This window comes from Myxine glutinosa, chromosome 3 (assembly GCF_964187855.1).
Source record: "Myxine glutinosa chromosome 3, kmMyxGlut1.1, whole genome shotgun sequence".
Taxonomy (NCBI): Eukaryota; Metazoa; Chordata; class Myxini; order Myxiniformes; family Myxinidae; genus Myxine; species Myxine glutinosa.
Window position 1 is genome coordinate 27,698,824 of NC_136263.1, and position 27,782 is coordinate 27,726,605.

Sequence of the window (27,782 nt, forward strand, 5' to 3'; positions counted from 1 at the left end):
ACAGCTGTTCACCACCATCTCTTATCTTCCCCCATCCAAAACCTTGATCTTTTCTACCCCCACTAATTCACCCCAGATCCAACTTGTTTGAAATTCCAACTTCTTTCCTGGAAGTCCTGGCAGTGTCCATATGTTTATACCTCTCCCACCCCCCCCCCCCCCTTCACATGCCTCCCCCCCAAAGTCCTCTCCCTCCCACAGATCTCTCGATGTCTCCATGTCTCTCGGTCCCTGCTCTCAAATGTTGTGTTTGTGTCCTTCCCCCTCTCTCCCCATCTTGTCTACCGCTCCCGATGTTATTTGTTTTATGTGTCTGTTTGTCTTTCTGTGTGATTAATGTTCGCTCTTTCACGAGCCTCGATCTTGTATACAAAAAAAATAAAAAAAATAAAAATGGATATAGCCGAAATTTGGTGTACAGGTTGGGTGTGTGATGAGGATGAATTGATTCGCTTTTTGTATCTGGATCCGGATAGGAGATTTCTTTTTATTTCAAGTGATTAAAAAACATTGAGAGATAGGGTCAAAAACGATATATAGCATGATATTTTAAAAAGGTTGAGACGAGTTTTGACTAAACTTGGGGGATGAGTTGGTTAGGTGACAAAAGGAAGACGATTTGATTTTGGTTCAGGTCCGAATCCAGATTCGGCCTATCACTGGGGTACAAAACGTAAACTGAAATTGTCAATGTAAGCTCGTCTGACATGGAATTGTCCATCACAACCATGCTATGTAAACTCGTGCACATGGACTTGTCCATCACAGCCATGTTATGTAAACTCGTGCACATGGACTTGTCCATCACAACCATGCTATGTACACTCGTGCACATGGACTTGTCCATCACTTCCATGCTATGTACACTCGTGCACATGGACTTGTCCATCACAACCCCCCTATGTAAGCTTGTGCACATGGACCTGTCCATCACAACCCCCCTATGTAAGCTTGTGCACATGGACCCATCCATCACAACCCCCCTATGTAAGCTTGTGCACATGGACCCTGTTGTGGAAAACCAATCAGGTCCACACAACTTTAGTCCAACTGGTGGTTTAATTCCATTTAGATCATGACATCATCCTGTAATGCAGGAAATGCAATAAGTATACGATGTGGCATCACATGGGACCATTCATAACATTCAATGCAAGCAAGCTGGATATTCTATGCTGGCGTACCGTTAGCGAGTCTACCAGATGTAACGTGTCACAGGAGAAGTCTCGGAGCACCGTCCGCAGCAGCGGGTCTTATAGTCACGCCCCTCGCGGTGTCAACGAGCAGCGAGCATCACCCCGGGTTCAGTACGAATACGATTTCACTACATTCTCCCCCCCGTCAGAATTATACGGCGGTGCGGCTAGAAGCGAGCAAGCGTCAGCACGAACAGGGTGCGGAACATCAGTCGACCCAACCGTATCGGGCCGGGCGGCGAATTTCTCTGCCAGCACGCGTCCGAAATTCCCCGGGTACGGCATCACGTATCCCTGTGTCCCCGGCGTCGGAGGCGCCATCAGGGTCGGGTGACGAAGGGGGTAACTCCAAGTCGTCGGGCCCAGGTCGACCCGGCGAGGGGAGAGTCGGTAGACTTTCGGCGATGGGAGCGTCGGGAGAGGCCATAGTCTCATAGATGGGTTCGGTCGGTCCGTCCGATTCCCTACTCAGGTCGGCGACCCCGCATGGGGCAAGGTGACGGACGGAGACAGTAGTCTCACGGCCATCAGTCGTCATCACACGAGCATGCTCAGGATTAGCCTGGAGAATCTGCACTTTGTCCACTAGGGGGTCGTACTTGCTCGCGCGAACCGCCCGTTTAAGGTAGGCCGGCCCGGGCCCAGCGAGCCAACTGGGCAAAGACCGTATACACCCCCCGTGCTCCTGGGGTGGTGGAAAAGTCGCTCGTGGGGAGTTTGGTTGGTTGCCGTACACAGGAGAGCCCTGATCGAGTTCAACGCCGCAGGTAGCGACCAAGCCCATTTATCGAGGCCCCGGCCGAGGGTCCGGAGGTTGAGCATGATGGCCCTCCAGATAATCCCGTTGAAGCGTTCGATCTGCCCATTAGCCTGGGGTCTGTACGGCGTGGTGTAACTAGAAGCAATGTTATTTTGGAGCAGATAGCCGCGCACCTCCTGAGACAAGAAGACCGCACCCCGGTCGGTATGGACATAGGCCGGGTACCCGAACATTGAGAACAAGTTCTGTAAGCATCGCATCACCGTGGCAGCAGTCATGTCCGCGCACGTATAAGCAAAGGGGAATCGCGAGTACTCATCGACGATAGTGAGCAGATAGCGAGAGCCGCTCGACATCGGCAATGGGCCCTTGAAATCCATCGCCAAGCGTTCCCACGGTCGCGTAGCCTTAACCAGAGTCCCCATGGGAGGGTTATAGAAACGCGGTTTGATTTCCGCGCAGATAGCGCAGTCGCGACAGATACGGCGGATATCGTCAATCGAGTATGGGAGATTGCCACGCCGCACAAAATGAGCGAAACGCGTTACGCCGGGATGGCCCGCAGTGGCATGCAGCACCCGTAGGCCCTCCAAAGAGGTGATACCCGCGCATGTAGCCGGTCGTGATAAGGCATCGGCGGCCCGGTTATCCTTCCCCGGGCGATATTTGATGGTGTAACAGAAGTCGGCGAGTTCGATACGCCAGCGAGTGATTTTCTCATTCTTAATGCGCTGGGCGTGTAAGGTGTCGTACATGAACGCAACGCTTTGCTGGTCCGTGATGATTTGGAAGCACCGCCCGAGTAAGTACGGGCGCCATCGCCGAATAGACTCGACGATCGCATACGCTTCCTTTTCGACGGACGAGTGTCTCCGCTCAGCGGTGGTAAGAGTCCGTGAAAAGAAAGCCACGGGACGCCCCCCTTGGGAGAGGGTCGCCGCGATGGCCTGATCCGAGGCGTCACTTTCGAGGACGAAAGAGCCGCTCTCGTCGATTGTCGCCACGGCGGCTCGGGCGATGTCGGCCTTAAGGCCTTCAAAGGCCGCCAATGCGGCCGGACTCAGTGGGAAGGTGTCGCAGGCCACGAGGGGGCGAAGTTTCGCGGAGAAATTTTGCACCCATTTGGAGTAATGGGCGAATAGCCCGAGGGCGCGCTTCAGGGACGCCCGATCACAGGGAGGGGCCATGTCGAGCAAAGGTCGCAGACGCTCCTTATCCGGAGCGACAGAGCCATGGGTCACGGTGTACCCCAGAAGATCTATCGTGCGTAGGGAGTATTGGCACTTATCCTCGTTCATAGTTAAGTGATACCTCTGCGCGACCTCAAGGAAGCGCTTCAGATTAGCATCATGGTGCCCTTGGTCATATCCACAAACCGTAAGATTATCGAGGTAGACGAAAACATCGGTTAAGTGCTCCCGCGCAATGAGGTCATCCATGGCCCTCTGGAAACAAGCGACCCCGTTCGTTACCCCAAAAGGCAATCGCGTAAATTGGTACAACCGCTGCCCCGACTCAAAAGCGGTATAGATACGATCCGCCCTAGAGATAGGGATCTGGTGGTATGCACTACGGAGATCGAGAGTGCTATAGACCGAATACTGGGACACCTGTTGCACCAGCGCGTCCATCCCCGAAAGGGGGTAGGCATCCAGCTGTGTAAAGCGGTTAATCGTTTGGGAATAGTCAATTACCATGCGTCTGCGGTGGGCCTCGCTGCGCACCACCAAGACCTGGGCGCGCCACGGCGACCTGCTAGGTTCTATGATGCCGTCTTTCAAGAGCTGAGCCGTTTCATCCGCAATGAATTGCATGTCTGCGCGAGAGTAGCGCCGTGATTTCACCGCGACAGGGGTACAGTCGGAGGTTAGATTGGGGAACAGCGAAAGCGGCTGGATGTCCATTTGCGCTAGGGCGCACACCACAAGCGCGTCGTCCGCCCCCACAACAAGCGTGTCAGGCCCACCAAACTCCATTACCAGACGTCCATGCAGCTTAAGAAAATCGTGTCCTAATAGAATATCAGCACATAAAGCGGGTAAAACCATAAGGTGTACATCAGGAAAAACCCGTCCCTTTAGCACGAGTTTCAATCGGCATTCCCCCTTCGTGCTGAGTCGAAGCCCCTGGGAAGCCATGAAGATCCGTCTCGTAGACCTCCAGATCCGCCATCCATGCCTGAGCACAAGTCGCTGGTCGATAAAACTATCCGTAGACCCTGTATCCACCAAGGCCCGAACATAATGGCCTTCGACCATGAGGGGAATAAGGGCTTGAGCCAGGCCAGACGAGGCTGCTGGGAGTGGGACTGAACCCCCCGAATGGGTCGGACAAGCCTCGCGGGTGGATCCTATGCCAGCAGCAGTTTTGCGGTCGTGGCCGGAGTATGCGTTGTCCATGGGGAATCCATTAATGCCATCAGAGGGCTTTCCCAAGCATTCTGGTGTTTCGCGATTCAAAATCTGACAATTCTGATGGGAAAAGGCCTCCGTAGTATTTGGAAACGCCTTTTGACACTTTTGGCAGGAAAAGGCCTCCGTAGTATTCGAAATCGCCTTTTCCGGGGTGAGGGCCACCGTTAGCTCGTGGACGACACGAGGAGAACGTTCCGCTGGGGCTTGGCGAGGCTTTAAAGCCCCTTGCGTGGCCCGGAGTTTGGTCAAGGACACGTACTTCGTGCCCGATTGAGGATGAGACTGTGGTGGCTGTCCGGTGACGCCCGCCAAGGACGTCTGAGCGCCCAGGGGCCCGCAGAGAGGGGCCCTCCCCTTCGAAGACGGGTAAGGCGCCGGGATTCGGACTCGGCTCGCAGGCTCCGCAATGAGCCCATTCAAGGTCGCCGCGACCGCGCGACCGCAACCGCGCGATTCAATGAGCCGCGAGCCGCGTGCCGTTTTCCTGCACACTTTCGCGTAATGTCCCTTTTGCGAGCACAAATGGCATATAGCGTCTCGTGCCGGACACATGGGCCGGGCGTGGCCCCCCACAGAAAAAGCATGCGGCCCCGCGTAAGGCCTTGGGTCTGGTCGTAGCGGCAGCCGTCAGGACTGGGTCTTCCTCCGGGGCATCCCGGAGTTCCGCGAGCAGGTCCGCGTCCTCGGCGGTAGCACTCTCCGGCCGGGCGTGTAGTGTAGTGCCCGCCAAGAGGCGCGTGCCATCATAGGTGTTCGATTGCATCCGCGCTTCGGTGTATACTTTCCCTTGCTCGAGTGCCGTAGCGAAGGTCAGGTCGGTCTTCTCTAAGAGCTTGAGCCTTAGTTCCTGGGAGGAGACCCCTGCAATGAAGGCATCTAAAAGAAGATCATCCTGAGCCTGTGCGGGAGTCCGTGGCTCCTTGATGCTGTCCAGCAAGAGCTGCCGGAGCTCCTGGGCATAGTGGTCCATCGCCTCGTTGGGTTGCTGACGTCGCGTTAGCAGCAAATATCATGCATACACCGGGCTTTTTTCCTTTATGTACAGCCGTTTGAGCTCCGCGATCGAGAGGTCATACGTCGCGAATTGAGCGATGGAATTGTACACCTTGTAGTCGATTTTTGAATGAAGCGTTGCTAGCTTCGCGGCAGCCGTCGGCGCGGTCTCAGGCTCGTCGAAATGATTCTCCAATGTTCTGAGCCAGTGCTTCATTTGCAAGCCACCATCCGGGGCTTGCGGGTCGGTGCAGAATACGGCAACCGCCAGCGTCTTGTTGCCAGCCATGTCGGTAGATATAAATGGAATTAAGTGTTGTGGAAAACCAATCAGGTCCACACAACTTTAGTCCAACTGGTGGTTTAATTCCATTTAGATCATGACATCATCCTGTAATGCAGGAAATGCAATAAGTATACGATGTGGCATCACATGGGACCATTCATAACATTCAATGCAAGCAAGCTGGATATTCTATGCTGGCGTACCGTTAGTGAGTCTACCAGATGTAACGTGTCACAGGAGAAGTCTCGGAGCACCGTCCGCAGCAGCGGGTCTTATAGTCACGCCCCTAGCGGTGTCAACGAGCAGCGAGCATCACCCCGGGTTCAGTACGAATACGATTTCACTACAGACCCGTCCATCACAACCCCCCTATGTAAGCTTGTGCACATGGACCCTTCCATCACAACCCCCCTATGTAAGTTTGTGCACATGGACCCGTCCATCACAAGCCCCCTATGTAAGCTTGTGCACATGGACCCATCCATCACAACCCCCATATGTAAGCTTGTGCACATGGACCCGTCCATCACAACCCCCCAATGCAAGCTTGTGCACATGGACCCGTCCATCACAACCCCCCTATGTAAGCTTGTGCACATGGACCCGTCCATCACAACCCCCCTATGTAAGCTTGTGCACATGGACCCGTCCATCACAACCCCCCTAAGCTTGTGTACATGGACCCGTCCATCACAACCCCCCGATGTAAGCTTGTGCACATGGACCTGTCCATCACAACCCCCCTATGTAAGCTTGTTGTGCACATGAACCCATTCATCACATCCCCTTTTTTAAGCTCGTTGTGCACATGGACCCATCCATCCAACTAAAGATTGTGCACATGGACCCGTCCATCCCAACCCCTCGATATGACCTCGTTGTGCACATGGACTCGTCCATATACCAATCCCTCGATATGAGCTTGTTGTGCACATGGACTCGTCCATACCAACCCCTCGATATGAGCTTGTTGTGCACATGGACACTCCATCCCAACACCTCTATATGAGCTTGTTGTGCACATGGACTCGTCCATCCCAACCCCTCTATATGAGCTTGTTGTGCACATGGACTCGTCCAACCCAACCCCTCTATATGAGCTGGTTATGCACATGGACTCATACATCACAACCCCTCTATATGAGTATGGACTCATCCATCCCAACCCCTCTATATAAGCTTGTTGTGCACATGGACCCATTGATCTCAACCCCTCTATATAAGCTTGTTGTGCACATGGACCCATCGGTCACTACCCCTCTATATGAGCTTGATGTGCACATGGACCCATCCATCCCAACCCCTCTATATGAGCTTGTTGTGCACATGGACCCATCCATCCGAACCCCTCTATATGAGCTTGTTATGCACATTGACCCATCCATCCCAACCCCGCTCTCTGAGCTTGTTGTGCACATGGACTCGTCCATCCCAACCCCTCTATATGAGCTTGTTGTGAACATGGACCCATCCATCCCAACTCCGCTATATGAGTTTGTTGTGCACATGAACCCATCGATCTCAACCCCTCTATATGAGTTTGTTGTGTACATGGACCCATCCATCCCAACCCCTCTACATGAGCTTGTTGTGAACATGGACTCGTCCATCCCAACACCTCTATATGAGCTTGTTGTGCACATGGACTCGTCCATCCCAACCCTCTATATGAGCTTGTTGTGCACATGGACTCGTCCAACCCAACCCCTCTATATGAGCTGGTTATGCACATGGACTCATCCATCACAACCCCTCTATATGAGTATGGACTCATCCATCCCAACCCCTCTATATAAGCTTGTTGTGCACATGGACCCATCGATCTCAACCCCTCTATATGAGCTTGTTGTGCACATGAACCCATCAATCTCAACCCCTCGATATGAGTTTGTTGTGCACATGGACCCATCGATCTCAACCCCTCTGTATGAGCTTGTTGTGCACATGGACCCATCCATCCCAACCCCTCTATATGAGCTTGTTATGCACATTGACCCATCCATCCCAACCCCGCTCTCTGAGCTTGTTGTGCACATGGACTTGTCCATCCCAACCCCTCGATATGAGCTTGTTGTGAACATGGACCCATCCATCCCAACTCCGCTATATGAGCTTGTTGTGCACATGGACCCATCGATCTCAATCCCTCGATATGAGCTTGTTGTGCACATGGACCCATCGATCTCAATCCCTCGATATGAGTTTGTTGTGCACATGGACCCATCGATCTCAACCCCTCCATATGAGCTTGTTGTGCACATGGACTCATCCATCCCAACCCCTCTATATGAGCTTGTTGTGAACATGGACCCATCGATCTCAATCCCTCGATATGAGTTTGTTGTGCACATGGACCCATCGATCTCAACCCCTCTGTATGAGCTTGTTGTGCACATGGACCCATCCACCCCAACCCCTCTATATGAGCTTGTTATGCACATTGACCCATCCATCCCAACCCCTCTATATGAGCTTGTTGTGAACATGGACCCATCGATCTCAATCCCTCGATATGAGTTTGTTGTGCACATGGACCCATCCATCCCAACCCCTCTATACGAGCTTGTTGTGCACATGGACCCATCCATCCCAACCCCTCTATATGAGCTTGTTGTGAACATGGACTCATCCATCCCAACTTCTCTATATGAGCATGGACTCGTCCATCACTGCCCCTCTATATAAGATCCGACACATGGTTTAAAAAATGCAGCCAGGTAAAGAACTGAGCGCATGTGCGACGTCAGGATGGCGCTGCTAAAATGTGGTAATTCGACAAAGCTGAGATTGATGTCCCAGCGACTCGCTCCAAGCCACTCCGGACGAACCATCGACATTACTCCACGATCTCGTCGAGAGGAGAATTAATTATCTGGGAAAGAACTGCCAAATTTGGGAGTTTCGAAGTGGTTTAAAAAAAAAATGGAGTGTGTGGCGGCGCCAGGTCTTCACGGTTTCAGCGCAACTCGTTCACCTGGTGCCTCGAGCTACTTGGCCCATCGCCCTGAATAGCTTACCTGCGCGTCTTGGCAAGAGTGATCGATAGGTTCTGCGGTTCGTGTGGATGTCTTTCGGCGTTTCCAAGTGCATACTTCAAACGAGAAAATAATTACTCTCATTCATCTTAGAAGGACATGAAATAGAACGGTAAAGTGCGAAGAAACAAGTAAAAGTAGGCAAAACCTGCGAATAAGTGACATTTTAAAGTGACTTGGGAAATATGTTCACAAGTTACCGATTGATAGGACGAGTTTGTTAATTGAGTTTATTGGTTATTTGACTTTTGCCCTTGGGCTTTATATCGCTTACAATGAAACGAAAATATTTCACATTTCTGTGAAATTCACGATTAATCGAAACAAACCCGTTTTCCTTTTTATTATATCATTACAATAACTAGATTAGTTCAAACCATTGTTTGTGCGATGCTCGTTGACAACTCTCGAAGGATTATTAACACACACACACACACACACATCCCCTCGTTTCTTTTCTGTTCCTCACAATTATCTTTCTCTCTCTCTCTTACACACACACACACACACACACACACACACACACACACACACACACACACACACACACACACACACACACACACACACACACACACACACACACACACACACACACACACACACACAGAAACAAACATACACACAGTCGTGGCCAAAAATATTGGCACCCTTGCACTTTTTTCAAACAACTCACAATTTTCTCTAGAAATAAGTTCAAATTGACATGTATTTGGTCTCCACAATTCTTTATTTCACTGTTAATATTACAGAACCTTTGTTTTTGATTCAGAACTTAATATATCCTTTTAAATCAGAAAATAAAAAGAAATGACTGACAAAATATTGGCACCCGAGACTTAATATTTGGTAGCACAAGCTTTGGACAAAATAACTGCAGTCAAGCGCTTCCTGAAGCCATGAATGAGCTTCCTACACCTCTCTCCTTGTAGTTTGTCCACCTCTTCTTGAGCAAACTTCTCCAGTTCTCCCGGATTTGAAGGGTGCCTTCTCCCAACTGCTGTTTTCAGATCTCCCCACAGATGTTCAATGGGATTTAGATCTGGACTCATTGTTGGCCACTTCAGAACAGTCTGGCGTTTTGTCTTGAACCATTCCTGGGTGCTTTTTGAAGTGTGTTTGGGGTCATTGTCCTGCTGCAAGACCCATGACCTTCGACGGAGACCCAGCTTTCTGACACTGGGTTGAACATTGCGCTCCAAAATGCCTTGGTAATCTCCTGATTTCATGATGCCATGCACACATTAAAGGCACCCAGTGCCAGAGGCAGCACAGCAACCACAAATTATTACTATTACGGGTTTTCATTCTTTTCTCCATGCTCATTGCGGTACACACAGTGACACAAAACAGCAGAATGACTCCTTTTCTCTATTCAAACTGGTTTAATGAGTGATTTATATATTGCAGGCACCTGCAACTCACCACAGGTGAGTTGAATTCCGAAGTAAAGGAGAATCACCTGCTTTAAATATTATTATTTCTAACAACTTCTGAAAGGTGCCAATAATATTGCCTGGGCCATTTTAGGATTTCTGTGTGGAATAAGTTTTTTTTTTTTAGTATTTTAGAATTAGTATTTTTTTTGCTTTTTTTGTTTTGTTCCACTGCAAACTAAAGAAATACATTTGTGGATGCCAAAATCTTTTTTTAATTTCAACAATTTTCTGGAAAAAATGGTGCATTACTTGAAGAGAGTACAAGGGTGCCAATATTTTTGGCCATGACTGTGTGTGTGTATATATATATATATATATATATATTGTTGCGGATTTGAGAATCCTGTGTTTTTTTGTTTTGTTGTAAGTGTCATGAATCTTGTTGTAAATATCACCCTCCGTAGTGTAAAGGTCAAAGGTCGTCCTCCTAGTTAATCCATATACGTGCACGTAGCAAGTCATATATCCTTCTAAATAGTTATCTCCTTATTCTATGTAGTTTAAGGCTCTGTTCCCACTAGTTGACTCTGCATTGCATCGAATGAAATAAGATAGGATCCCTCCGACACCCCCATGGCCTCCTAAAAAGCGCCAGTACGGCGGCGTTCGCCACTGCTGCCCTTTGGCTGGGGGCTCGCTCGAATCGCCCCAAGACTCCATTGCACATGAGGTCATCTCGGAGAAGAAGGTGGGAGGAGTCAGCTAAGCGCCGGGAACAAGGCGTGGCTCTGCCAGCGCCTCATCAAGGGGGCGGGATCGGTGAGCCCTCGCGACCAATCAAGGCCGATGCGAGCTCACCGATGGGCGTTTTTAAGAGGCCGGCGGCTTGATCGCGACGCGCCTCATAAAAGGTTTTGCGGAAGGACTGCGGAGAGATGCGTGAGATGCATCAGATGCGTGAGCTGCGTGATCCAGGAGAGGAGAGAGGGATGTCCCATGAGCTTTGAACCATCGCAGCTTTGAACCACAGCAGCTTGAACCACCGGAGCTTGAACCACAGCAGCTTGAACCACAGCAGCTTTGAGCTTTGATGGCAGTTTCGACCGTGGCCGCGAAGGAACGCCGCTGTGCGAAACCGACCGAGAAGGGGCGGCGGCTGCTCACTCCCGGCCCGACTGTGCTCCGGTTCCAGTTGAACCTTCCTCTCCTTCCAGCCATTCGTTCCTGCCTTCATCCCCCATTCGTGTGAGTCTGATTGTCATCTGTTTTGTGTGTCTTGTCCTGGGGTGTAAGTAAGTTTGTATAGGTAAGCTAATATTTGCACTGTGTCTCCTTACTCCTTCTGTCTTTATTTTCGTATTTTTCCTCCTTCCTTGGTTTCTTTTGACTTGTAAATAGCAGTAATAAATTATATTTGTATTTCCTACCTTCGTTCTTCTTCTTCATGCTCGTCCGGTCGTCTTTGTGATTTCCCCATTGAAAACCTGTGGCGCGATTTTGGCCAACGTTCAGGATCGGGTTAGTCTCTGCTAATGGTTCGTGCCGCGGTTGCTAAACCGCTCGGCAATTAACATCTGTCTGCGGTCGCGAACGAGGTTGCGCACCTGCCTCTCCGGAGGGAGTTTGTGCAACTTCAGGACTCACGTCAGGTCAGTCATACGCAAGGGGATTAATCCCCCCTTCTTAAAGGGAAAGGCCGACGTAGAGATCCGTAACAATATATATATATATATATATATATATATATATATATATATATATATATATATATAGATATATATATATATATATATATATATATATATATATATAGATATATATATGTTCTTTTATATATCTGAATATATAGCTGAATATCTGATATACAGAGCGTATCAAAAAAAAGGTAATCCGAATTCAAGAGGTTAATATGCAAAGGTTATTTAGTTTGACAATTTACATGTGGTTTGCTAATTAAGAGGAGATCCTCAGCTTTCCATTGATACCTTCCATGCATCATTGCTGTCACACATGACCAAGTACATGTTCATTGAAAATGACAAGTTCAAATCGCATTTTTACAAGTTTGGCTAATCGGTGCAAGACAGTTTGAAATGGACACATTACTTGTCGACTGCCAAGTTGATTATGTAAAATTGTTAAGCTGGTCTGGTCATCATCGGTTGCGTCATCCTTTGTTTAAGATGGGTATTGAAGATGGGCCTACAGTGTATGGGTTTAGAGATAGTCTGAGTCATTGAAAAGATGGTTCAACTTACGACTGAACGGCGGACCTTCATGGTTACAACCTTTCACCAAACTGGAAGTTTGCAGCAAACTTGTGATGCGTTCAGGGAACGTTTCCCAGAACGGGAGCCTCCAGCAGCCAAAACCATCTGGGCGAATGTTAGAAAATACCAAGAGCATGGCACGAGCCTCAACCGCAACAAGGATAATTCTGGTAGGAGGCACATTGGGCAATCGGAAATGAACATTGCAGCAGTAACGCAGCAAGTTTTGGAGCATCCAAGGGATACCAGCGCAAGACGAAATGGAACGGGATTGCCTTCGGCAACATTCAACCGAATCACAAGACTGGACCTCCACCAACATCCATATCGGATTCACATCCGGCATCAACTTAGGCCAGGGGATTTTGCCAGGAGGCTGGTGCTTGCTGGATGGTTGATAGCACGTTGCAAAGCAGATGTCAATTTCCTGTGGTGTCTCGTTATCGGCGACGAAGCTGCTTTCACCATGGATGGCAAGGTCAATACCCATAATGTTCTTGAATATGCACCAACAGGACAACTCCCGGAATTTAATTTTGACACCAACATAAATCGACAAAAGTGGACTGTTTGGTTGGGACTTTGTGGAAGTGGTCAGGTGATCAGACCATTTTTCTTTCAAAGGAATGTCAATGGTAACAGGTATCTGCAGATGATCAATGATGAAGTTTTACCGCAGCTGGAGGAGAACTTTGAGCGACAGGTCAAAGTTGAGCGACAACTCGTGGTGTCTTCAGATATCTCTGGTGGGCCCAAGACGGCGCCCCAGCACATTGTCTTATCGCTGTCCGAGATGGACTGTGGGAACTCTTTGGAGACCGAGTCATCGCCCTCAACCATGCAGTGGAATGGCCGCCAAGATCACCTGACCTCACACCATGTGATTATTTCCTTTGGGGACATTTAAAGAACAAGGTGTTCGTAACTCCTCCCCGTGATCTTGACGAATGGCAGGGATGCTTTGCGAAGTGGATGCTTTGCTCAATGACCCGGCTATGGTGAGACGAGCAGTTCAGGGCATGCTCTGCTGCTGTGAGGTTTGTGTTGAAAGGGGAGGTGGACATGTTGAAGGTGTGGGTGCATGAAGGCCAATCATTCCTGAGAAAAGTTCACATCTGACGTTCATTTTGCACCAATTATCCTGACATGCATCGATTAGCCAAACTTGTAAAAATGCGATTTTAACTTTCATTTTCAATGAACATGTACTCGGTCATGTGTAACAGCAATGATGCATGGAAGGTATCAATGGAAAGCTGAGGATCTCCTCATAATTAGTAAACCACATGTAAATTGTCAAAATAAATAACCTTTGCATATTAACCCCTTGAATTCGGATTACCTTTTTTTTGATACGCACTGTATATCTGAATTTAACATTCATAATGACGCACTGCGAGATGGCCCCTCCGGAGCTTGGCAGGCAATGCGGACATGCGTGGCGATGACGTCATGATGTTCGCTCATTAGGTTGGAGCACAAAATTACAGATACTATAGATATATATACTAGCAAAGACAGTGGGGGGTGTTCGTTTAGTCACCAACAACCCGACCATGCGGCAGGTAGTACAGGGTTACCTGTTACCAGTAGCAGTCCCAAAAGACTGATCTGACCTGTAATTAACGTGTTAGGTAATGAACATATACAGTCACGTGAAAAAGTAAGTACACCCCATGTAAAGTTTTGACTTTTTCAACATATTTCAACATACAGCCATTTGATCTTCATTTCAACAATATTGATAGATAAAGGTGATATAATATAACAAATATCATGAAACATTTACATTTTGTTGTCCATTGTATAATTTAAATAAACATAAATGCAAATTTCGCATGTGGAAAAAGTAACATGTACAATGGACTACAAAATGTAAATGTTTCATGATATTTGTTATATTATATCACCTTTATCTATCAATATTGTTGAAATGAAGATCAAATAGCTGTATGTTGAAACATGTTGAAAAAGTCAAAACTTTACATGGGGTGTACTTACTTTTTCACGTGACCGTTGGTTGAATAAACAACACAAACACAACATGCATTTTAAGGCCATTTTCCCTGCTAGAGCGGGGGTTAGCCTTGCGGTCCCCATGACAATCTTCTCCATTTTGCCCTATTTTCTGCATCTCTCCTTGTTAAACCCCTTGCCTGCATTTCTTCTTCCACCATCTTTAGCCAAGTCTTTCTCGGTCTTCCCCGTCCTCTACTTCCTTCTACATTCATTTCCATCACTCTTCTCAACCAGTCACTTTCATCCTTCCTCAACACATGACCAAACCATCTCAACCTGTTCCTCTTCACAGCATCAATCACAGGCTCTATTCCCATCATCTTTCGCAATTCATCATTTGTCTTCCTCTCTCTCACGATACTCCGCACATCCACCAAACCATTCGCATTTCCACCCTTTCCAGCCTTTGTTGCTGCTCTACATTCATGACCCATGTCTCGCTCCCATAAATCATAACACTTCTCACACATGCAGCATACACCTTTCCCTTCAGCTTCAACGACACTCCCCTCCTCATCAGCATGCCACTCAGTTCCCGAAACTTCTTCCATGCACATCTCACTCCAGCAACCGTTGCCGAGTCTGATCCACCTTCTCCATTCAGCATGTCTCCGAAGTAGCAAAATGTTTTCACACCTTCCAGCTTAACGCCGTCTCCAAGATCCAACTCAACATTTCCTCCATCTGCAGCTCCCTCTGTGCACACCTTACATTTGAATGTAGCTGCCACACTGGTTAATGACCCTCTCAGGCTACTACATTTTTGATGAACCCACTCAGCGCACATTGTACATTGAATGGAGTTCACTCCGACACCCTTCCTACACACAGCACAGGGCCACTTCCCAGTTCTTTCCACCTCACCACATGCTTTACCACTTGCCATCACCTTCGTCTTTCCGATATTCACGTTCAGACCTTTTGTCTCCATACATTCCTTCCACTTGTTCATCTTTTCCTTCAGTCCATCCATACTTTCCGCAATCAACGCCAGATCATCTGCATACAACAACTCCCACGGTAAACCCTCCTTTACATTCTGAGCCAGCACCTCCATCACAGCTACAAATAGTAGTGGACTTAGTACCGACCCCAGATGCACTCCCACCTTCACCTCAAACTCACCACTGTTCCCGTCCTTTGTCCTTACAGCTGTGAGCGCTCTTTTGTACATTGCCATCACTACTCTGATCAACCATTCCTCCACTTCTAACTTCCTCAATGCCTATGTCAATACTTTGCGTGGAACCCTATCGAATGCTTTCTCCAGATCAACAAACCCAAGAAACAACTTCTTCCTCTTCTCCATGTACTTCTCCTGCAACTGCCTCACAATAAAGAGCATGTCTGTCGTTTCTCTTCCTGGCATAAATCCAAACTGCATTTCGTCGATCTTCACCTTCTTCCTTATCCTGCTCTCCAACACCCTTTCCAATACCTTCATTCCATGCTCCAATAACTTTATCGCTCGGTGCGAGCCACACTTTAGAGGGTCACCTTTCCCCTTGTATAGAGGGACGAGGGTACTCAGTTCCAAATCCACTGGAATGCGGCCTTCTTTCACCACCAGATTACAGATCTCTGTCATTCTCTTCACACCCCAACTTCCTGCTGCCTTCAACATATCTCCCACAACTCCCGTCGGCCCTCCCGCTTTTCTACTCTTCATTGCTTGTATCGCTTCCTCAACTTCCTTCTCAGTTATCTTCTCTGCCGGTCCTAAAACTGGGTTACTCTCTATGTTGCCATCCCATTCGTTCTCTGTATTCAACAGCATTTCCATATATCTTTTCCATCTTCCTTTAATTCCATCTGGGTCGACAACGATTTGTCCCACTTCATCCTTCAAGCAACTCACCCCCATCACATCACACCTCTCTTTCGCTATCTGCTTTGCAATCCTGAATACCGCTCTCTGACCCTCTTCCGAATCCAAGCGTTCTCCGAACATTTTCCTACATGCCTCCTGCGCCTTTGCTACCTCTTTCTTTGCAGACTTCCTGGCTGCCTTATAACTTTCATGTTCTGCTTTTTCTGCTCCCGTACCCTTTGTCTTCTGCCACTCCTTGAACTTCTTCCTCTTCTCGTCAATCCTCTTTCCAACTTCATCATCCCACTGCCATGTTTCCGAGTGCCTCGGTGGTCCTTTTGTCCATCCACATACCTCACCAACGGCTCCCAACAGACAAAGTAGGTTGAATATGTGATTTTAAATTGTCTTTTCAACATAATTTTGAGCATTTAGACGAAAGATTGGAAATTCCATGACTGCATGACTGCAAATGACTGCAAATGACTTCAAATTCCATGACTGATTTATGTTCAAACAGGCCCATAATTGTCCTGTTCCTAAATGCAAATCGGACTCACGGAAACAGGAAATAATATCCGTGGATAAGAGTTGTCGGGTTCGAACCATTTCCTGTTAATACAAACGAGCAGAGGCAGTGCATATAACACAAATATACACACAAACACACACACTTCAACTTTTAGTGATGAATGCAACAAATCTAGTATACAATGCCTTCAGAAAGTCAGGGAGGTGACCAAGAACCCATTGACCACTCTGGCAGAACTACAGAGTTATTTGGCTGAGATGGGAGAACCTGCTGGAAGGACAACAGTCTCTGCAGCACTTCACAAATCTAGGCGTTATGGTAGAGTGGCCAGATGGAAGCCACTTCTGAGAAAAAGGTACATGACAGCACACCTGGAGTTTGCAAAAAGGCACATGACAGCACACTTGGGGTTTGCAAAAAGGCACACGACAGCACACTTGGAATTTGAAAAGAGGCACATGACAGCACACTTGTAGTTTGCAAAAAGGCACATGACAGCACACTTGGAGTTTTCATAAAGGCACATGACAGCACACCTGGAGTTTGCATAAAGGCACATGACAGCACACTTGGAGTTTGCAAAAAGGCACATGACAGCACACTTGGAATTTGAAAAGAGGCACATGACAGCACACTTGTAGTTTGCAAAAAGGCACATGACAGCACACTTGTAGTTTGCAAAAAGGCACATGACAGCACACTTGGAATTTGAAAAGAGGCACATGACAGCACACCTGGAGTTTGCATAAAGGCACATGACAGCACACCTGGAGTTTGCATAAAGGCACATGACAGCACACTTGGAGTTTGCAAAAAGGCACATGACAGCACACTTGGAGTTTGCAAAAAGGCACATGACAGCACACTTGGAGTTTGCAAAAAGGCACATGACAGCACACCTGTAGTTTGCAAAAAGGCACATGACAGCACACTTGGAATTTGAAAAGAGGCACATGACAGCACACCTGGAGTTTGCAAAAAGGCACATGACAGCACACCTGGAGTTTGCATAAAGGCACATGACAGCATGCCTGGAGTTTGAAAAAAGGCACATGACAGCACACCTGGAGTTTGCAAAAAGGCACATGACAGCACACTTGGAGTTTGCATAAAGGCACATGACAGCACACTTGGAGTTTGCAAAAAGGCACATGACAGCACACTTGGAGTTTGCAAAAAGGCACATGACAGCACACTTGGAGTTTGCATAAAGGCACATGACAGCACACTTGGAGTTTGCAAAAAGGCACATGACAGCACACTTGGAGTTTGCATAAAGGCACATGACAGCACACCTGGAGTTTGCATAAAGGCACATGACAGCACACCTGGAGTTTGCATAAAGGCACATGACAGCACACTTGGAGTTTGCAAAAATGCACATGACAGCACACTTGGAGTTTGCATAAAGGCACATGACAGCACACTTGGAGTTTGCAAAAATGCACATGACAGCACACTTGGAGTTTGCATAAAGGCACATGACAGCACGCCTGGAGTTTGAAAAAAGGCACATGACAGCACACCTGGAGTTTGCAAAAAGGCACATGACAGCACACTTGGAGTTTGCAGAAAGGCACATGACAGCACACTTGGAGTTTGCAAAAAGGCACATGACAGCACACTTGGAGTTTGCAAAAAGGCACATGACAGCACACTTGGAGTTTGCAAAAAGGCACATGACAGCACACCTGGAGTTTGCAAAAAGGCACATGACAGCACACTTGGAATTTGCAAAAAGGCACATGACAGCACACTTGGAGTTTGCAAAAAGGCACATGACGGCACACTTCGAGTTTGCAAAAAGGCACATGACAGCACACTTGGAATTTGCAAAAAGTTACATGACAGCACACTTGGAGTTTGCAAAAAGGCACATGACAGCACATCTGGAGTTGGCAAAAAGGCACATGACAGCACACCTGGAGTTTGCAAAAAGGCACATGACAGCACACCTGGAGTTGGCAAAAAGGCACATGACAGCACACTTGGAGTTTGCATAAAGGCACATGACAGCACACTTGGAGTTTGCAAAAAGGCACATGACAGCACACCTGGAGTTTGCAAAAAGGCACATGACAGCACACTTGGAATTTGCAAAAAGGCACATGACAGCACACCTGGAGTTTGCAAAAAGGCACATGACAGCACACTTGGAGTTTGCAAAAAGGCACATGACAGCACACCTGGAGTTTGCAAAAAGGCACATGACAGCACATTTCGAATTTGCAAAAAGGCACATGACAGCACACTTGGAGTTTGCATAAAGGCACATGACAGCACACTTGGAGTTTGCAAAAAGGCACATGACAGCACACCTGGAGTTTGCAAAAAGGCACATGACAGCACATTTCGAATTTGCAAAAAGGCACATGACAGCACACTTGGAGTTTGCAAAAGGGCACGTGACAGCACACTTGGAGTTTGGAAAAAGGCACATGACAGCACACTTGGAGTTTGCAAAAGGGCACATGACAGCACACCTGGAGTTTGCAAAAAGGCACATGACAGCACACTTCGAGTTTGCAAAAAGGCACATGACAGCACACCTGTAGTTTGCAAAAAGGCACATGACAGCACACTTGGAATTTGCAAAAAGGCACATGACAGCACACCTGGAGTTTGCAAAAAGGCACATGACAGCACACTTGGAATTTGCAAAAAGGCACATGACAGCACACTTGGAATTTGCAAAAAGGCACATGACAGCACACTTGGAGTTTGCAAAAAGGCACATGACAGCACACTTGGAGTTTGCAAAAGGGCACATGACAGCACACTTGGAGTTTGCAAAAAGGCACATGACAGCACACCTGGAGTTTGCAAAAAGGCACATGACAGCACACCTGGAGTTTGCAAAAAGGCACATGACAGCACACTTGGAATTTGCAAAAAGGCACATGACAGCACACTTGGAGTTTGCAAAAAGGCACATGACAGCACACCTGGAGTTTGCAAAAAGGCACATGACAGCACACTTGGAGTTTGCAAAAAGGCACATGACAGCACACCTGGAGTTGGCAAAAAGGCACATGACAGCACACTTGGAATTTGCAAAAAGTCACATGACAGCACACTTGGAGTTTGCAAAAAGGCACATGACAGCACACCTGGAGTTGGCAAAAAGGCACATGACAGCACACCTGGAGTTTGCAAAAAGTCACATGACAGCACACTTGGAGTTTGCAAAAAGGCACATGACAGCACACCTGGAGTTGGCAAAAAGGCACATGACAGCACACTTGGAGTTTGCATAAAGGCACATGACAGCACACTTGGAGTTTGCAAAAAGGCACATGACAGCACACCTGGAGTTTGCAAAAAGGCACATGACAGCACATTTCGAATTTGCAAAAAGGCACATGACAGCACACCTGGAGTTTGCAAAAAGGCACATGACAGCACACCTGGAGTTTGTAAAAAGGCACATGACAGCACACCTGGAGTTGGCAAAAAGGCACATGACAGCACACTTGGAGTTTGCATAAAGGCACATGACAGCACACTTGGAGTTTGCAAAAAGGCACATGACAGCACACCTGGAGTTTGCAAAAAGGCACATGACAGCACACCTGGAGTTTGCAAAAAGGCACATGACAGTACACTTGGAATTTGCAAAAAGGCACATGACAGCACACTTGGAGTTTGCAAAAAGGCACATGACAGCACACCTGGAGTTTGCAAAAAGGCACATGACAGCACACTTGGAATTTGCAAAAAGGCACATGACAGCACACCTGGAGTTTGCAAAAAGGCACATGACAGCACACTTGGAGTTTGCAAAAAGGCACATGACAGCACACCTGGAGTTTGCAAAAAGGCACATGACAGCACATTTCGAATTTGCAAAAAGGCACATGACAGCACACCTGGAGTTTGCAAAAAGGCACATGACAGCACACTTGGAGTTTGCAAAAAGGCACATGACAGCACACCTGGAGTTTGCAAAAAGGCACATGACAGTACACTTGGAATTTGCAAAAAGGCACATGACAGCACACTTGGAGTTTGCAAAAAGGCACATGACAGCACACTTCGAGTTTGCAAAAAGGCACATGACAGCACACCTGGAGTTTGCAAAAAGGCACATGACAGCACACTTGGAGTTTGCATAAAGGCACACGACAACACACTTGGAGTTTGCAAAAAGGCACATGACAGCACACCTGGAGTTTGCAAAAAGGCACATGACAGCACATTTCGAATTTGCAAAAAGGCACATGACAGCACACCTGGAGTTTGCAAAAAGGCACATGAAAGATTCAAAACATGAGGCAAAAGATTATGTTGTCTGATGTGATTAAAATTTAACTTGTTGGCCTGAATGCAAAGCGCTACGTCTGGTGGAAACTGATCATGGTGGTGGAAGCATCATGCTATGGGGATGCTTTTCAGTACAGGGACTGGGACACTTGCGAGGATAGAGGGAACAATGAATGCAGCAAAATACTGGCAAACTCCTTGAAGAGAACCTGCTTCAGAGTGCAAAATACCTTACACTGCGGCAAAGATTTATGTTCCAACAGGACAATGACCCCAAGCATACAGCCAAATCAACACTGGGATGGCTTTATTTCCCTGGTAAATACTTATTTATTGTAAATGCAGCTGTGGGAAATCCCGGTTTCACTCTGTGGAGGCGTCGATGCCCTTGCCCCGCCTTTAGCCTGCCCATGGCCGTGATGAGTGCCCTCTCCTCGCCTTCCGTGCACTCAAATGCTCCACTGTACAGTATGTATTTGAGAAATTGTGTGTCATGTGATGGATGTTTATGTGCAGGGAAGTAACCCCACTGGTCCGGAGGATTAATTGTGACTAACCATGAGAGAGCTGCCAGCACGTGTGGGACTGAACGGATGGTTGATGTGAAATGTGAATGATAGAAGAATGAGGGGTCGGAATGGTGAGGGATGGATGAACAGATGGATATTTGGGAATGATCAAAGAATGACGGGTCCGAATGGTGAGGGAATAACGAAGTGAGGAGAACGAATGTACGGACGGAGCAAAGAACGAGGATATACTGACCACGGGGTTGAAGGAAAGATCAATGGGTTGAATGAGGGGTTGACTAATTGGGGTTTCGTAAAGCTGATCGATTGTGGATTGAGAGAGATTGGTGGAATGGACCGATGGTGGATTGAGAGAGATTGGTGGAATGGACCGATGGTGGATTGAGAGAGATTGGTGGAATGGACCGATGGTGGATTGAGAAAGATGAAAAGCGGAAAATGGGGAGACATCACACCAGGAATACACAGACGATTCTCACAACGTATTTTCCCATACCCAAACCCCTAGACAATAGGCAAAGGTTTACCTTCACACAAACTATAGACATAAATGTCTGGGCATTCCTACGTGCACATGAATGCTCTCCCCGGGTTACATTTTCCAAACCGTAACAATATATTCATATCTTCATGGGTCAAATACAACATCGATGCGCCCATATGATGAGCTCGCCTGGAAGACAAACATGAAAACCTCTGCTAAATGAACAAATTAACAAAGGTGGGATCTGTGTTACATTTGTATAGGATTCACTGTAGAACAGTTAGAAATGTAAAGTTTCCTATAAATGCTCCTTTCCTCATTCCAATTACTTTATTATTATCTCGATTAATTAAGTACTTTATTTTCTTTCTCATCTGGGCAATATCTCAGGCACCCTTTGAGCTAGGAAGGTGATATTTGGACATGACAGTGACCAAGTGATTTGGCTGTGAAGGGTAATTTTTATTTATTGATTAATCAATTCATCGATTAATTGCAGAATTTTTTTCGATTAATTAATTATTTAATAAATTTCCAAAGAGTTACAGATTCGGAGGAAACACTGGTGGTTTATGGATGCTACAAGCCAATTGATTCATTGGAACTGATTCATTGAACAAAATCATTGGAAATGACCTGCCCTCTCTCTCCTATATCCACGAGTCCTGAATGCAGAGGGTTGGCCTGAATATCCTTAAGGACCCTCAGGGAAAAGACTCAGAGCCCTCAAGGTCAGAACCTCTAGGTTCAGGAACGGCACCTATGCTACTGCCATCCGCATTCTGAATGCACAGTACCACTCCTATAACTATTAACTACTCATGAGCTTATAATGCACTTGGCACTTTAGCTACAGGCCATTTTAAATGCTCTTATACACACCTTATATTATGTATACTATGACCACTGAATGTTTGGATGTTTACCATGCCTTATTAATGTATGTTTTTTTTGTTGCACTTTATAATGTATACAACGACCACTGAATGTTTGGAGGTTTTCCATGCCCCATTAATGTATGTTTTTTTTTTGTCTTCAAGATACCTCAAATTCCTAACAACTGTCAAGTTGATGTGGTAATAATGTATTGAATCTTTAATCTTGAATATCTTGATTAATAAATAATTATCTTACAATTCTTATTGACTTATTTATTTTAATTACGCAATTAATCAATCAATTATTGTACACTGCTCCCTCCCAATTCCGTCTCCATGTGCTGCAAGTTGTGCCTCGGCAATGTCGCTCACTGGAGGTGATGTCATTTATTTATTTATTTGGTATGGGGCAATGTACTTTTAATGTATCTCTACTTGTTACTTGCAAAATCAAAGATTTTTACGGCATAGCCCATATGGCAAAGCCGTCTAGAAAAGTGGTTTTCTGTCTGTATGGACTGTATTGTTCTGTCTGTGGCTGACGAAGACCGGCCTCAGACGAATAAGCGAAATGAGATTTAACTGCGAGGCGTACTCCCAACCTGGCGGTAGTGACATGCGGGAACGTTCAAAGTCTTACCTGACCGGACGGCCGACACTGGGTTAATCTAAACCCACAGAACAAAGAAACGAAACAAGACAAGAAATGAAAGTCACAAATAATGATGTAATGAAAATAAGGCAAGCAATTAAAATGAATGTGAGGTACAAAAACCTATTTGCAAATTTGAGACGTCTCCATTCAGACTCGTATACAAACAAAGGGAAATCGAAAGTAAAAATAAATGATATTTCGTTTCAAGCTGGCCGGCACTTAGCTTTGCATCCCCAAATGGCTGGTAGGGCTTGCTGGTCACCGAACCAGAGTCCAAGCACACAAGATGGCGTGGAACCGCGCTGTAGCCAGACGCCGGCATGAGGCAAGCAGGCAGGATCCCGCTTTGTTTCTCTCACGACCCCCTCCTTCCCGGCAGAGCACCACCGTCAACCAACACCTCCACCTCCTGCTTCCACGTTGCAAAAGTCCCAAAGCCCCGACACGTCTCCTCACCAGCGCACCCGAGACAACAGCGTCCACTCGAGATGAGAACCAGAACGAGAGAGAGCAAGATGGCGAGACAGCCTCTCCTTCCTTCAGCTCTTGAATCTTCCATGCTGATGTCACACTCTGTCCAATCACCGAGCACTGCTCAATCAGTCCATGGCTTCTTAACTAGTCATGAAGGCCGGGGAGTGGCCTCCTTGTTACGAGTCGTTGGGGGTGGAGCCTAGTCGTCCTTCGGGATTGTTCGGCTGGGTGGGATTCCTTTGCTGATCGGCATGTCCGGTCATACTGTCAGCAATTAGGGTTGTGCTAATGGTGGCCCTTTTTGATGCAATAACAACGAAGGGAAAAATCACAGGGTAATTACACACTGGGGGTTATCCTGAAGCCCTACCTAATCAGCATAACTCCACCCCTTGTATGGAGATACGTATACGATCTTATTCTATGCAGATTCGCTACTTAGTTACATCGAGGTGGGCTTCTTCTTCATGTCACACGGTCCATACTAAAACTTACACATACCTAACTTTCCTATGAGATTCATCATCTACCCCGACAAACGTAACACAGCCTCCACCCCTCCCCCACAGAACCGTAGCTCCTGCGAGGTTCAATACAGGCGTGTTACCGTTCCAGCCTTAAAACGTACCGACTCACACTTAATTAGCCTATGAAATAAATTAGGAGGGGCTGTGGGAAGCGAGCCGTAGCTAACTTACCTGTTCTCCTTAACGTTCTACACCCCTTAAGCAACCATTCAAATATTTACACCATTGATTCCGCGATCCCAACTCCTGGGGCGGGAAGAAAATGTCAAACACAAAAGCCTACCTTAACCACAAACCTTAACCAAAAACCATGAACATTTATGCAACCTCCCACTGAAGACCACGTTCCCCGATGGATGCCACAATGCCCAACGTTCTCTTCAGAGCCATTCCAATTTACCCAAATTTCCAGATGACGAGCCCTGAGACTGGCCCTGTCCTTCTGGTACAGGTTAGTGACATGGATCGGTGGATTTTCCCCCATTCACTCATACATAAAGCCCAATAATCCAAAACACTCATTCCAACCCCCGTGCAAGACCATGGCTTAAATGTCATTACAATATTACATACAGGTGTGTTGCTCAATTAGGCAGCGGGGAGGTACAGTACAACCAGATGGTGGGGGCGCTTCAGGCTGTGGTGCCCGCAGTCCAAAAGCAAGTACCCAACTTGCGACTTCTTCACACCCCCTCACCTCCTTCAACTCTCGGCCACTGACTGCCAAACAGCTCCTTAGCTGTACGTTCCACCGGGGAGGATGTCCTCACTAACCAGGCTCTCTTGGCCTCAGGCTCTCATAGCCTCTTCCGGGTCACCCACCAGACCCCCTACCGACAGATTTTTAATTCCAGACAAATTACCTCGGGGGGGGGGGGGGGGGCGCACAGTCACCACTCCTCCAGAGCTTGATCCGTACCTGCGAACACACACACCTTCCACACCCACAACATCCAAAATGACATTCGCTCGCCCGCTGCCATTCAATTCTTAAACACTGCAGTGCAAAAGATCATTTATGTTCCTACACTGCCATGGCCTGTTTACATGTAAATTCCCACATTCAAACTCCATCCACAACTCAGCTCCTTTACACAACAAACATCAACACAAGACACCTTTTGTCACATGCAAACCGATCCACTCACCGACCATGTCATCACTCTCGCCCACCCCTACTCCAAATTACTAACGTCCCAATTTGTGACCAAGTACCAAATACTCGGGACAGTACACCTCCAGGCACCTTACCTTATTTGCAGGTCGTTGCAGGTTGGTCGGGTCCAAGAGCGTCATCCACCCTGCCGAATTTCAAATTTATCCCATGGGGCCAATCAATTTCCCCAAATTTTCCTTTTATCTGGTGGTATTGGCAAGCATGTGGATCCGCCTCCTCCGGTGACCTCTCCTACACCAAGATACTTGGCTACGACAGCTCCATCCTTTACCGTGTGAGGGGCTAACCGGATAAGTTAAACAGACGGATGGACCGCCAACATGGCCCATGAGTGTCCACAAGGGTGCGACCCACCATCCATCCTTTGGCCCCCTGTGAGTACAACGACTCCACTAGCCCAAGCTGGCCAATGTGGTAAGCACCTGCTGCCAACTCTGCCATTACCGAGGCTTCGGACCTGGGGGGCACGGTCACAGTGTGTGGCATCCACACAGCCACATCCTCTGCACCTCCACACATCCCCCAGTCCGACCAAATGCAGCCCCTCAGTGGCCAACCACATATGATATTGCCCAGGATCTAGATGATAGTCGTGTTCCACCAGGAGACTCAATCTCGGAAGACACGGTCTGCACACCTCGGCCACCCATGCCACCACATTGATCACCAGACTTCACAAAACTCCATCCCTACAACCCGCATCCCAATATTGGAGCCTCGCCCCCGTAGCCAGTTGAAGGCTGTGTACTGCCCACCTATCATTTTCGTCCCAGCCTCCAACACTTTGGTCTAACACACCCGGATTAATAATGATGTCACTGGCTCCAGTGTCCACCATGGCCTCACAAAATCCCCCCTCAATTTGGCATCTAACCCTCAAATTAACTGTGCCAATTGTTCCACAATTCACTACTTTCACCAAAGAAGGGCACTTCTCCATACACTTGCCAGCCGAGCCTGGCCCCAAATGCTCGGCTCGTTCTAATTTCCTGCCAATCAATCCCAGGGCTCTCTTCCCAAGCCGTGTCCACAAATCACAGCGGATCATCTGTGGAAGATCATGCTTTTACCATCACATTCCACAGATGCTCCAATGGTTGTCCGGTGGGCTGTAATCCATTCCTGTCCATGCGGTTCTACCCATGTCCATAGACCAGCACGGCATTGCAGTTCGTCACATGCTGGCTGTCCCAGAGTCTCAGGGAGAGGCTGCCAGGCCACATGCCCAGGTGGTCACCACATCAAGCCCTAAGTAGCCTTCCATGGTGCCACTACCAAAGCACGGCCCGCAACACCTCCTCCTAGTAGCCCTCATGATGCACCATGCCAGGTGCCCATGAGTCACCACCTCGGACCTCCGGAGGTCTCAACCCCCACCAGGGTCCGGCGACCCTGCCGGCCCGAGATACTCGCTTGGTCAGTGCCCCGATGGACCAGGGACGCCACACTCGACCAGACTTCCCATGGGGCTCGGGTCGTGCCACCACACCCATGGTCGGACCCCACGTCCAAATCCTGCCAGCGCAGCCCCACAGCTGCCTCGCATATACCAATAATTTCCAAGTGGGGATATTTCCGATGAAGTCAACCCCAATGACCTCTCCTGGTCCGAATTTCACAACCTGGGGACCAACTCCCTCCAAGGCTGTTCCAAATGAAATTCGCATTTAAATTTGTTAAAATTTCATTTGAAAAATTTTGGCCTCCTGTGCCCATTCGCAGCTGCAGGCTACAATCCCTTTTTCGCCTTTTTCTGCTCCTCCCTGTCGCTGTTCCAAATTTACTATAGTAATCACCATTTCCAAGGCTCTACAGTATTTCCCGACTCCCCCATATCCGAATCCAGCTCGGGGCCAACACCCCCCCTCCCCCAGCTGGGTGGTCAATTTTGGAGCCTCCTGTGCCCAATTGTGGTTCGTGGTGAGGGTCTCCTGGGTCACCTTGATCTCATCCTGGGGATATTTAACGGACTGACTCACCTCATCTCCCAGACTCTGTTTGACTCGAACAAACTCCTTCTTGGTGGTACTCCATCCTTTGGCCCCCTGTGAGTGTGTGAGTGACTGTTCAAAGTGCTCGGCCGCTCTTGTACCATTTCAT